Source organism: Octopus bimaculoides, chromosome 9, assembly GCF_001194135.2.
Source record: "Octopus bimaculoides isolate UCB-OBI-ISO-001 chromosome 9, ASM119413v2, whole genome shotgun sequence".
Taxonomy (NCBI): Eukaryota; Metazoa; Mollusca; class Cephalopoda; order Octopoda; family Octopodidae; genus Octopus; species Octopus bimaculoides.
In genome coordinates, this window is record NC_068989.1 from 88,451,538 (window position 1) to 88,464,923 (window position 13,386).

At 41.0% G+C, this 13,386-nt stretch overlaps 1 protein-coding gene across 8 annotated transcripts in view; it reads right to left on the reverse strand.

Annotated features, from left to right (window-relative positions):
• The window catches only part of LOC106869835 (serine/threonine-protein kinase tousled-like 2), a 314,313-nt gene that overhangs the window by 293,296 nt on the left and 7,631 nt on the right, over positions 1–13,386 (reverse strand). For all 8 annotated transcript variants that reach the window (XM_052970854.1, XM_052970847.1, XM_052970848.1 and 5 more), the window contains exon 2: positions 5,239–5,318. The gene's annotated coding sequence lies outside the window, so the exon portion shown is untranslated. The remainder of the gene's footprint in view (positions 1–5,238; positions 5,319–13,386) is intronic.

Here is a 13,386-nt window from a genome sequence, read left to right on the forward strand (position 1 = left end):
GCATGGAAAATGGACAGTAAATGATGATGATGATGAGATATATATATATATATATATATATATATATATACAGGCATATTTACACAATGTAAATCAGCAGATAAGATTGAACATAAAACTATGTCATAACATCATTTAGCAACAAGTGAGATTTGTCAATTTAAGCAGAAATAACAAACAGGCAGGTCACACAGAGCTGGATAAATATTGAACATCTGACAACAAACTGTTCAAGAATACTTCACAAGTTCTGAAATGGCCATGCAGAACTTCTTCAACTAGTCAACATGATTTTACAAAAGGACATAGTAACTTTATTGCTGGAACAAGATGCGTGAAACTGTTAACACTGGCTTTAGAACACACCTAACTTGCTTGCTTGGCTTTAAAATAGAACACAAGATTCTGTTATAAGTAACTAAGCTAACCTTGCAACAAAAGAACTTCCTGAGCTTGCATACCTGATCAAGTCGCTCTTAACAGATCACACTGAATTGGTCAAGGTGATTTTTACAGAACATACTGAACTGGTCAAGTTGATCATAGCAGATCACACTCAACTGGGCAAGTTGGTTTTTAGCTGATCACACTCAACTGGTCAAGGTGATTTTTAGCAGATCACAACTGGTCAAGTTGGTTTTTAGCAGATCACACTCAACTGGTCAAGGTGATTTTTAGCTGATCACAACTGGTCAAGGTGATTTTTAGCTGATCACACTCAACAGGTCAAGTTGATCTTTACAGAACACACAGAATTGTTCAACTTGTCATTCCAGAACACACTGAACTGATCACATTAATATTTACAGAACATACCGAATCAGTTAAGTTAATATTTACAAAACATACAGAACTGGTCAAGATGACCTTAAAGAATTGCCTAGTTAACTTGACCTTTACGAAACACACTGTTAAGGAGAGCATTCATCTGAAGAAACTATGTTCAAGCTGTCATTGGGAGCTTGGTGCAGTCCCTTGTCCATTGGCTCTTGTCAAAATGTTCAACCCATGCCAGCATGGAAAACAGATGTTAACCAATGATGGTGGTGTGTGTGTGCCCTTGTCTAGACATTATCATCCTACAAATGAGGTTGTTTGTTTCTAGTCTTCAGTGAAAAATATGTCTGACAGTGGGAAAATATTACTTTGCTTGGAAACAGGGGAAGATGAGCAACAGGAAGGGTATCCAGCCACAGAAAATCTGCCTCAACGAATTCCGTCTGACCCATGCAAACATGGAAAAGTGGACACTAAATACTGATGATGATGGTGATGATGATGATGATGAGACATTGCATAACATGGTTCCATATTTGCTGTCTTTAACCTTAGGGCCTCTTGATCAGATCTAACCTAAGGTTAAACAACATCATTATCACCAATATGATCACCAAAACATCAACAATAGAATGAATAGGTACAACAAAGTTTTAATCAGATTATTGATCACTAATTCCAATCCTAGATACACTCACCTACCACTCATATCATCATCATCATCATCATTTAATGTCCATTTTCCATGTTTATCTTAAATTTGGAAAGGATATATTATTCAATGTCACCCCAGATCAGTGGTTCTCAACCTTTTTAATATCAGGGCTAGATCCAAAAACTGGGTTTTTTTTTTAGGGGGCTACACCAGAAAAAAGTAAAACACAAATCAATTAAAGAAAAATTTATTATATTTATAGAGGGAAGACTGCTGAGGGCTGCCGAAAGGATGCTTGAGGGACACATGTGGCCATGGGAGCCATGGTTGAGAACTGCTGCCCTAGATACTGCTACCAGCCCAAGGTCCAGTCCCAGTTGAAGTGTGGTGGCTTCTCTGACTCAATATGACACAGCAGAGTGCAAAGTCCTACTAGCCCCAAACACACACACCTGCTGGACAGGTCAAAGGACAGAGGCCAGACTACTATGGACCACCTCTTCTCTGAGGTAAAAATGGGTTTTGTGTAGGACTAACATCCCTACTTAGAAGAAAAAGAAAGCAGTTACAGAAGCATTGATGATAGTTCTAAACCAACAAAATGTGGGAGAGGAAGACCTTCCCTCAGGCAAAGATGACACAGAGCAGCAAAATCTGAAATGAAACCAACATCCTGCATTACACGTTTGGCCTTAACCTGAAACCCAAAGTGAAGGGGAAAAAAGGACAGTCTCAGACTGGCTGAAAGTGGGATATTGTGGCAGAGCTGAAAAAGCAGGGACTCAATTGGAGAAACCTGCAACCCAATGTGATGGGGAAGGGAGGACCCTAACCCTTAAAAATAGCTGGAGCAGGATACTGAGAGAGCTGAAAAAGCAGGGACCCAACTAGAGAGAAACAGAAAAGATGGCCCAAAGTCAAGAATAGTGGAGAAAAGCAATTAATGGCCTAGATTCCATATGGAGTTAAGAGCTTAAGTATAAAAAAGGTGTAGATACCACTAAAAAGATCCTAGATGGTCATAGTTGGAATGCTTTTGATTATAGATCTGCCTGTCAATTGGGGGGGGGGTCTCCTAAATGACAACAACAACTGAACCCAAACAACAATGGTATTATGAACATAATTACTGTCATTACCAAGACAGGGTTCTCTCCTTATAAACATCACTATCACCACCGCCACTACTACTAGTACCACCACTACTATAGTACTGCTATAGTACCACCACCACTGCTGACAGCTATTACTACCCCCACCGACACTGCCATCATCATCACTACTACAGACATCACAACCACCAATGCTGACACCCTTGGTACAAAACACCACCACCACCACCACCAATACAACAGAGTTTTGTTCAAAGCAAACAATATTGTGTGTGTGTGTGGAGATGTTCTTATGTATCTGAGAGAGCGTGGGTGTGTACATGTATGAGCATGAGTGGACATGAGTATATGCATGAGTGGACATGCATTTGGACAGATGTGTATGAGTGTGCACACATGTAAGAATGTGTGTGTCCTGAGAGGAAGTTAACCATTGCTCTAAGCTTTCTTGTACTCTAACCAAACCAGTGTAACAAACCTCGGTACTGAACAGAGCGGACACTTTGTGTGTGTGTGTGTGTGTGTGTGTGTGTGTGTGTGTGTGTGTGTGTGTGATTATATGTGCCTCAAATATGCAAGCTTGTAATTATAGCAGTACATGTGTGAGCATGTGTGTACATCCGTATACATTTGTGTAAGCATAAATAGCAATGTTTGTCATCATCATCGTTTAATGCTTGTTTTCCATTCTGATATGGGTTGGATGGTTTCACAGGAGCTGGTAAGGCCAGAGGAAGCACAAGACTCCATTGCTTTTTTCTGTGGCACCAGTACCAGTGCATATTATGCGGAACCAGCACCGTTGCTTTTAACGTGACACCAACAATGACTGGGTCATCGAGTACCTTGTAAGACAAAAATTCCTCAACTGAGAAAGCAGGAGTAGGATTGACAGGGTGTAGATTTGTGCCAGTTGAGAGGTTTAAGGTATAAAGGGGACAGATATGGGTGTTTTGCTGAAGAATAAATACATGGTACATGTTTCTATGTACTTTAGGTTTGTATGCTTCTAAATGTATCAGTAAATGTGTGAGCATGTATATATATTCTTTTACTTGTTTCAGTCATTTGACTGTGGCCATGTTGGAGCACCACATTTAGTCAAATGAATCAACCCTAGGACTTATTCTTTGTAAGCCCAGTACTTACTCTATCAGTCTCTTTTGCCAAACAGCTAAGTTACGGGGGACGTAAACACACCAACATTGGTTGTCAAGCAATGGCGGGGGGACAAATACAGACACACAAACATATATATATATATATACACACATATATATAGATGGGCTTCTTTCAGTTTCCATCTACGAAATTCACTCACAAGGCTTTGGACAGCCTGAAACTAGAGAAGACACTTGCCCAAGGTGCCACACAGTGGGACTGAACCCAGAACCATGTGGTTGGGAAGCAAGCTACTTACCACACAGCCATGCCTGCGCCTATGTACATCCGTATACGCTTGCATATGGATGCATATATATGCATTGTTCATTTTGTTTAATGCCTGTTTTTCCATGCTAGAATGGCTTAGACAGGAGGTAAATTGAGACAGGATTTTTACAACTAGATGATTTTCCTGTCATCAAATCTTACCTTTTCTCAAGTACAGGGGCCATAACAGAAAATAGTTGCCCAAGGTACTGCATAGTGAGATTGAAACCAAAACCATGCGATTGAGAAGTAAATTTCTTAACCATACAGTAAAGCCTATGCATATATGTATAAATCTGCATGTAGATGTGGCAGTGCGATAAGAAATCTGCTTTTCAACCACATGGTATTGGGTTCAGTCCTGCTGTGTGGCATCCTAGGCATATGTCTTCCACTATAGCCCCAGACAAACCAAAGCCCGCTGAGTAGATTTGGTAGATGGAAACTGACAGAAGCCTATTGTGTGTGTGTGTGTGTGTGTGTGTGTGTGTGCACGTGCGTGCATGTGTGTGTTATCATCTCCAAGCCTTGACAACACATGATAGTTGAGTCACAGCCATACAAGTGGTGTCATTTGTTTTTCAGCTTCCATGAAACATGTCATTAAAACAGTGATGATGATGATGATGTGTTTTTTCTTAGACAGTAGGGTGTAGTTTGGGGAAGACCTGGTGGCTATTTCTTTGCAGTCAAAAAACCACACAATGACCCATACACTGGGTCATGATGCAGTAGCAGTAGCAGTGGTAAAGCCCTACGTTAGTCTTAAGTAGATCTACAATCAGAATTATGATTAAGCAGATCTGCAATCAAAGACACTCCAACAGAGACCAACCATCCTGCTATGAACAATGTATAAAATACTTTGCAGACCAATGTGATCTTCCTAGCAGGTTGATGATGGTGGTGGTGGTGGAGGTGGTGACAATGGCAGTCATTAAGGTGGCAACCGGAATGGTGAGGAAAATCATGGAATGGTAACAGCCTGAAGAAACTATAAATATCTTGCCCTTTAGCATCCAGATCATTCTGTCAAATGTAAGGCTTATTTATTCACATTGCTTTGAATTAATCATAAATTATCTCATAGCTTTGAGATTTCAATGATGTGACTGTTTATTTTTAGAATGGCATTGTAGGATGTGTGTGAGAGGCTGGATCTGGCTGGCTTAAACATAGAAAGAAAAGGTAGAAGCCAAAAAAATCTTGTAAATAAAGTAAATAAGATAAGAGAAAAAGGGAGAACACAGTTTTGGTACTTACCTAATCAAAACATTTGAGAATCAGCAAACATGTTGATTCCTCCAAGAACCATTGGAAGAGATCCACCAAGTTAAGTAAACCTAAATAGAATAGAAATTGAAATTATTAAAGAATAAAAGTAACAACACATAAGCATACAGACATAAATGTATATATCATCATCATCATCATCATCATTTAACGTCCGTCTTCCGTGCTGGCATGGGTGGGACGGTGCCACAAGAGCCGGCCAGGCCGAAACCTGCCCCAGGCTTCTGTGACCGTTTTGGAAGGATTTTTACAGTTGGATGCCCTTCCTAATACCAACCACTCAGCAGAGTGGACTTAATGCATTTTACGTGGCACAAGCACAGGCGAGGTCAGTTTTGGCTAGGTTTTTACACTTGGATGTCCTTCCGAACACCAACCACTTTACAATGTGAAATGGGTGCTTTTTAAGTGGCACCTGCACTGACAGGGTCCATACATTTATATCTGTATGCACAGGTATAACTATGTCGCAAGATGTTTGCTTGGGTAAGTGTCTTCCATTACAGCTTCGGGCTAACCAAAGCGCCTTGAGAGTGGACTTGGCAAATGGAAACAGAAAGAAGACCGTCGGGTGTGTGTGTGTGTGTCTGTCTGTATTCCCTACTGCCATTTGAGAACTAGTGTTAGTGTGTCTGTGTCCTCATAACTTAGTGGTTCAGCAGAAGAGACTAATAGTAATAGATACCAGACTTTTAAAAAGTAAGTATTGAGTTTGATTTGTTAATCTAAAGTAAAATTCTTCAAGGTGGCGCTCAAGCATGGCCACAATCTAATGACTGGAACAAGTAAAAGATACACATACATGCATACAGACATAAATATATATTCTTTTATTCTCTTATTTGATTCAGTCATTTGGCTACGGCCATGCTGGAGCACTGCCCTTAGTTGAACAAATCAACCCCAGGACTTATTCTTTGTAAGCCTAGTACTTATTCTATCGTCAGATTGATTAGTGCCAGGCGTGGTTAGGGGAAAAAGCAATATGGATGACAACAGATGAGACACATGAGTGAAGATTACTTGAGTTGCACTTATATGAGACCAGTCAGCACTGAAGAGCAGAAGCCATTATAGTAGAAAAAGCAGAGAGAGGAGACAGCATGTCTATGGGTCAAAGGTTAGTGTATGTTTATAAATTACTTCAAGTCAATCAATAAAATGGTCTGTCTTTAGATGCAGCCTAGGATGTCTGTTATGTAGAGTAGCAACAAAACTCCAGACATAGGAACATTACGCCATTGTGCGTCTCACTGGAGCTTGGTAGAGGTCCAGTGGTAGTTGTGAGGATGAAGTATTCTAGCCTGAAGATGTGTGTTCACCAGGAGAGATTTTCAATGTGAGGCCTAATTTCTGTAGCAACCTTGAAGATTTTAGTTATTTGTGTTTAATCATCATCATCATCGTCGTTTAACGTCCGCTTTCCATGCTAGCATGGGTTGGACGATTTGACTGAGGACTGGTGAACCGGATGGCTGCACCAGGCTCCAATCTGATTTGGCAGAGTTTCTACAGCTGGATGCCCTTCCTAACGCCAACCACTCCGAGAGTGTAGTGGGTGCTTTTACATGCCACCGGCATGAAGGCCAGTCAGGCAGTACTGGCAACGGCCATGCTCAAAATGGTGTATTTTACGTGCCACCTGCACAGGAGCCAGTCCAGCAGCACTGGCAACGATCTCGCTCAAATGTCTTTACACATGCCACCGGCACAAGTGCCAGGAAGGCGACGCTGGGCACAGGTGCCATCACGATTTCGTTTGCCCCAACAGGTCTTCACAAGCCGAGTTTAATAGCAAGTGATAATATCTACTTGATATATGCGACTGAGTCTGTGCTATTAAAGGAGAAATGACTGACATGATCCCACTGGAGAATATTTTTTGAGGTCCCTATTTAGAAAGCCAGTGTCAGCTTGGTGTGAGATGTCTGGATTACGATAACATTGTCAGTGTGATGGTGCAAGCCACAGGTTTGCTACAATACTAACTTATCATTATCATTTTATGCCACGACACTTGCCAAAAGTGCCATACTGTGGAACTGAACATGAAACCACATGGTTGAGAAACAAGCTTCTTAACCACACAGCCACATCTGCACTTATAACCAGGAGAGAACTTCTTGATCGATTGACCTGCTCAAAATAACAGCCAAATTACCCTCAAATCATAACTTAGTACCTTAAAAAGACAAAGAGCAATTAATATAGTCAGATATACAATAACATACAACAAACACAAAGCAGAATGGTCAAGGCTAGAACCCTTTTTATCAAAGACTTGACTTAGAGTTAAACAACATAATATAAAATGGTGCTGCCCTCTGCATGGAGTTGTCCACCAACACATTGGAATTGAAACCATGATCTTGCGATTCTGAGTGCAACATCCTAACCACTAGACCATGCAGTACTAACCAATCATTGTGCATCACAATGCAATAGTTTTTAATGGTGGTATGATGATAGCTGACAGATGTATGATCGTAAATTGTTGGGCAGTAGGTGTACTGCACTAACTGGTTTAAAACCACCTTCTGGCTCTTGGGCACCACCTTTAGCAGAGTTCACTCTGCTGTAAGTATCTGGATCAGGCCTCGAGTTTCAGGATTTCCGTAGGTACCTGGATAGTGGTATATAATAACATTGGTTAGTATATACCACTAGTATATATCATGTGTGAAAAAATGACAGTGAGAGTGAGGTAGTGACAACAAAGATTTATAGAGGCTGGAGTGAAGTAGATAAAGCATAATTTATTGGGTAGGTAAAGTTCACCTGCATGAAAAGCAGAGTGTAGTTGGTTGGCCCAGTTGGTGGTTAAGAAGTTTGCTTCAAAACCATGCGGTTTTGAGTTCAATCCCACTGCACAGAACTTTAGGCCCCTGTCGTCTACCACAGCCTTGAACTGACCAATACTCTTTGAATAAAACTCAGTAGACAGAGATTATATGAAAACCGATCATATTTCAGTAAGGTCAAGCGACCTCATAATGACTCTTTTGTTAGCACGATATCTGTTGATTGAAAAGGGTGAAGCCACATTTCAATTCTTGGACTAGGTGGTGCACTACATTCTGAAGTAAAATATTTAATTTCTCATTAACACATACGGACATAATGTATCATAATTAACTACAACACACAACACAGATATACATGTAGCCTCATTTATCACAGATTCATTCAGCAATAACCAGGGATAATACAGCAAGCTCAATTTTGTGAACTGTGTTATGCTGATCATCGATTGACCTGTGATAACATGGGTCAGCAAACAAAGATTCTGCTTGTATCACAAAAATGTGTCCCAGTGGCCACCCACACTGCTCAACTACCCAGAATGCATTCATATGACTCTTCTGTGAGGCTGTGTATTTTTTTATACAGATTTATGTACTTGTACCCATCAACATGGAACCAGTGAACAGAAAATATACAATGGTGCTTGATTCTAACAAATGACTCAGATGAGGGTATTCGCTACAGGAAAAGATATGGATGATCAAGAATGTGATGGTTGAAGCTTCACACAGTGGGCCACGAGTTTGGTGTTAATGAATCTACCATTCGTTTCCATTTATAAAATGTGTAGAGATGATTCATCTACTACTGTTTCATTTATCAGTTTTTTTTAGAACCAAACCCGTGTGGTAAACAAGGGTTGATATATCCTCAACAATATTCTTTTCTACTCTAGGTACAAAGCAAGAGGGGAGGGGGGGTGACCAGTTAATTAGATCAACCCCAGTACGCAACTGGTACTTAATTTATTGACCCTCCGAAAGGATGAAAGGCAAAGTCGACCTTGGTGGAATTTGAACTCAGAACATAAATACAGAAAAATACCGCTAAGCATTTTGCCCAGTGTGCTAACGTTTCTGCCAGCTTACCACCTTATCATCAACAATATTGCCCTACTCGTAAAGAACATTGGTCACCAGAGGAAATTTCTGATGCCAGGCGGTCAATCTTGGTCTTCACTTGACTCAGGACAACAGAGCCAGCAAGAGAATACTCTGTGGAAACATACAGTTGACAATCAATTAAACAAACATGTAGCTTTTTAACATGGAGACATGTTTTTTCATCTGATCTCCAATGAGCCTAAACTAGTGTTTATCAGGGTTTAATATTGTCTCCCACTTTCTTCCTTGTATACATCAATGACATCCTTGCCTGCCACATGCAACACCACCTGCCCTTATGGAGATTACATGACCCTTCATTGCTCATTAACTTTCCTTAAACAAGCATCATCCACATGCAGTCTAGACATCACATGCTAAACCTGTACTCACTCTACAAAGTCCTTGAAAGTATCTTCCACAGAGGTCATGCCAACTTTGTCTTTTTTAACTGCAGAAACACTCAATCAAAAAGCACCACCACACCACACTACATCCATTCTTATAAGCAGCACTCTGTTAAAGCCCTCACAATTACTCCAAATACAGGGCCTCACTATCACCGAGGATTTCTGCTAGTGAATGCACCCTTAACATAGCGAGAATCATGTCCCAAGTACTAGCCCTTCTCTTTAGAGCCAGAAGATACTTCAGTCCCCACAGCTGCTCTTCATATGGCACCAACACAGGTGCTATTCATGTGACACTGGCATGGGTGCTTAATGCCAAATAAGTATACTAAAATGGTTGTGTCAAAATGTCTCATATCCAACCAACCCATCGCTCGTTTCATCCACCCCACCACCTCCACTTCCTCACACCAATCAGTTATTCCCAATCCTTCTTCCCCAGTATGTTGGCTCACTGGAATCTCCTCCCTGCTTATGTCTTTCCTGCAGACTTTAAACTGCAATAGTTTAAATGCAACATTAATGGCAACAATCTTACCATTTCTGGAGAGCCTGGAAGAACCATGGGCTCTGCACCTCAGGACTCAACAAGTAAAAAATAGATAATAAAAAGTCTTTTGTGTGGTAAGAAGTTTGCTTCCCAACCACAATGATTTCAGTCCCACTGCATGGCACCTTGGGCAAATGAATTCTACTATAGCCTCAGGGTAACCAAAGCCTTGTGAGTGAATTTGGTTAATAGAAACTGAAAGAAGCCTGTTGTATATACAGTTGTATATACAGATGTGTGTGTGTCTTTGTGCCTGTGTGTGGTACTATGTCTTTTCATCCGACATCACTTTGTACAACGTCTTTTCGTCCCCAACATCCTTTTGTCTGATGATTTTTTTTGTCCAACAACAAATCCAAACAACAAATCCAATCAATAAATCTGATCTGGCAGAGTTTCTACAGCTGGATGCCCTTCCTAATGCAACCACTCCGAGAGTGTAGTGGATGCTTTTTATGTAAAACTGGTACAGGGGCCAGTCAGGCGGCACTGGCATCGACCACATTCGGATGGTGCTAGAAAAAGTTCAGAGTTGTAACTTTTGCTGGTAACAAAGAGTTTCTCGCTCAGAGTGAAGGGCTGATTGTATGATACTTGTGTAAGAAGTGTGGCCCTGGATGATAGTGGAGCACAGGCCTGGAATGCAAAGGATTTGCAAAAGATTATTAGAAAGAGAAAGGAACCAAGTATGCCTTGCTGGGTGTGTAATACATGTCAGAAGGGCAGAGTACAAATGAGCAAAGGGGAAATCTGTGTATAAAAGAAATTAAATGTCAAAGGCACGAGAGAAGGCTGTGATGGTAGAGGAATCTGATATAAAAGGAGAATGAGATAGATATAAAAGAAAAAGTGCAGAGTGCTCAAAGTGGATGGAACCTATGGAAAAGGGAGATGAAGACAGAGGGTGAAGATTGATCTCAGGATATTGAGTTTCACAGAAATGAAAAAGAACTGTAATGATTGGTGACATGCAATACAGGAAAAGACTTGTGCAAGCATGGCATAACAAACATTAAAATAATGGAGTCTGGGATGTACAATAAATTTACATGGAGCCTGGTGCAGCCTTCTGGCTTGCCAGTCCTCAGTCAAATCGTCCAACCCATACTAGCATGGAAAGTGGACGTTAAACGATGATGTCTCTAGCCCAATAGGTTTCTGCAGCCTTGATATTATCTTTTCTCTCAATCACTCTTTTTCCTATTCATTGTATCCTGCTTTATTCCATGTAACAAGGAATGTCATTGGATCTATCCAACACTCTCTCATCTGTCTGAAAATCCCTCCCTAACTCCCTCCTCTATTAACTATATCATGTTGCTCACATAACAAGGAACGGTACTAGCCCTACCTGTACTGAATTCCCTTCCAACCGGCATCCTTATCATTCCACCTCTTCCACCCATCACGATGTGGATAGAGGATTGCATCAGATCTGTTTGGACCCTATACACTCTATCATCCTTTCTGTTCTACACGTCATCACATCCTCTTTCAAAGACACTCATTATTAATATCCCTTACTCTTTCTCTCCCTCACCTAACCTATCACAATTCATCACTCTCTCCCTTTCTACCACCATACTTCTGCTCCCTTCACCCACAAGCAAGTCAGACAGACTTCTTTTACCATGAAATCATCATCATCATCATCATTTAACATCCATTTTCCATGCTGACATGGGTTGGATGGTTTGACAGGAGCTGACAAGCCAGAGGGCTGCACTAGGCATCAGTTGGCTTTTTACAGCTGGATACCCTTCCTAACACCAACCACCTTACAGAGTGTATTGGGTGCTTTTTACATAGCACCAGCACAGGTGCTTTATATGTGCCACCTCAATAGAGCTGGTGGAAAGGAAAAAGGCATCCAACCATAGGAACCAGCCCACCTCTATTTATAATAATTTTCCAAGCCACAAAAGCAGAGTTTAAGATTGGCTGTCTGTGGGATATCTTATACGTTAATGATTGAATACTTAAAATAGAGTCTGAAGAAATTTTTGATGAAGAAGCAAAACTTAGAATCAAGAAGCCTCAGTTTGCTTCCCAATCATATGATCCTGAGTTCAGTACCACTGCATGGCAACTTGAGAGAGCGTCTTCTATTATAGCCCTGAGGAAACCAAAGCCTTGTGAGTGGATCTGGGAGATGGAAACTGAAAGAAACTCATGTGTGTATGTGTCTGTCTGTCTAAATGTGTGTGCATACCTTTGTCTTGACATCATGCAATGACTGTAAACAGACATCACTGTCATACAAACGGTGTTGTTCATCCCTTGTCTTCCATGGCGAAATATTACCTTACTTGGAAACTGGTGAGGGTTGCAACAAGAAAAGCATCCAATCAGAGAAAATATACCATAACAAATTCCATCTGACCCAAGCAAGCATAGAAAAATGGATGTTAAATGATGATGAAAGTACACAAGAAACTGCTGGCATCAGGGAAATGGTTTTGATCAGTATGAAGAGAAAAATATGTGAACAGGAATTAATATACAGCAAATACAATGTGAACAATGAGTGTACAGGAAGTCACTCTGCCAGAAATTTGGAAACGATATGCTGTACTGCTTGACATTCACGCCAGAAGCTCCAATACAAACATTTCAGAGTGTTTGGGTGTCAGTCTGAGGACAGAGCAATCTGAGGACAGAGCAATCTGAGGACAGAGCAATCTGAGGACATGTATCAAAAGTGATAAAAATCAAACATCCAGTCAACATCATGGTGTTTGGAGTGATTACTAGTGATGGCAACTAGTGATGCCTCCATTCATCTTCCCACACAGCCTCACACTCAACACGGAGGCCTGCATCAAGTGTCTGGAGGAGGTAGTGCTGCTCTGGGTCAAGAGGATGGCTGCTGGTAGACCCTATGCCTGGCAACAGGACTCTGCACCATGCCACACAAACAGGAGAACTCAGTCAAGGTTGCCAGATAATTTCTGTGACCACCTCACCCCTAGCTTCTGGCCACCTAACTCCCCAGACTGCAACCCTCTTGATTATTATGTGTGGGATGCAGTTGAGCGACAGACCAACAAAACTTCCTGTAACACTAAATATGAACTGAAGGCAAGGATTATGGCAACATTCACCAACTTAAACAAGGAGACCATCCAGAAGAGTTGCAGGAGATTCTGAAGTTGTCTGGGGGCCATGGTTGAAGGCAATGGCGATTTTATTGAATAAATTTACTCTTTAGTATTTCAAGATATTTTCATGTAATTTTCGTAAATATATC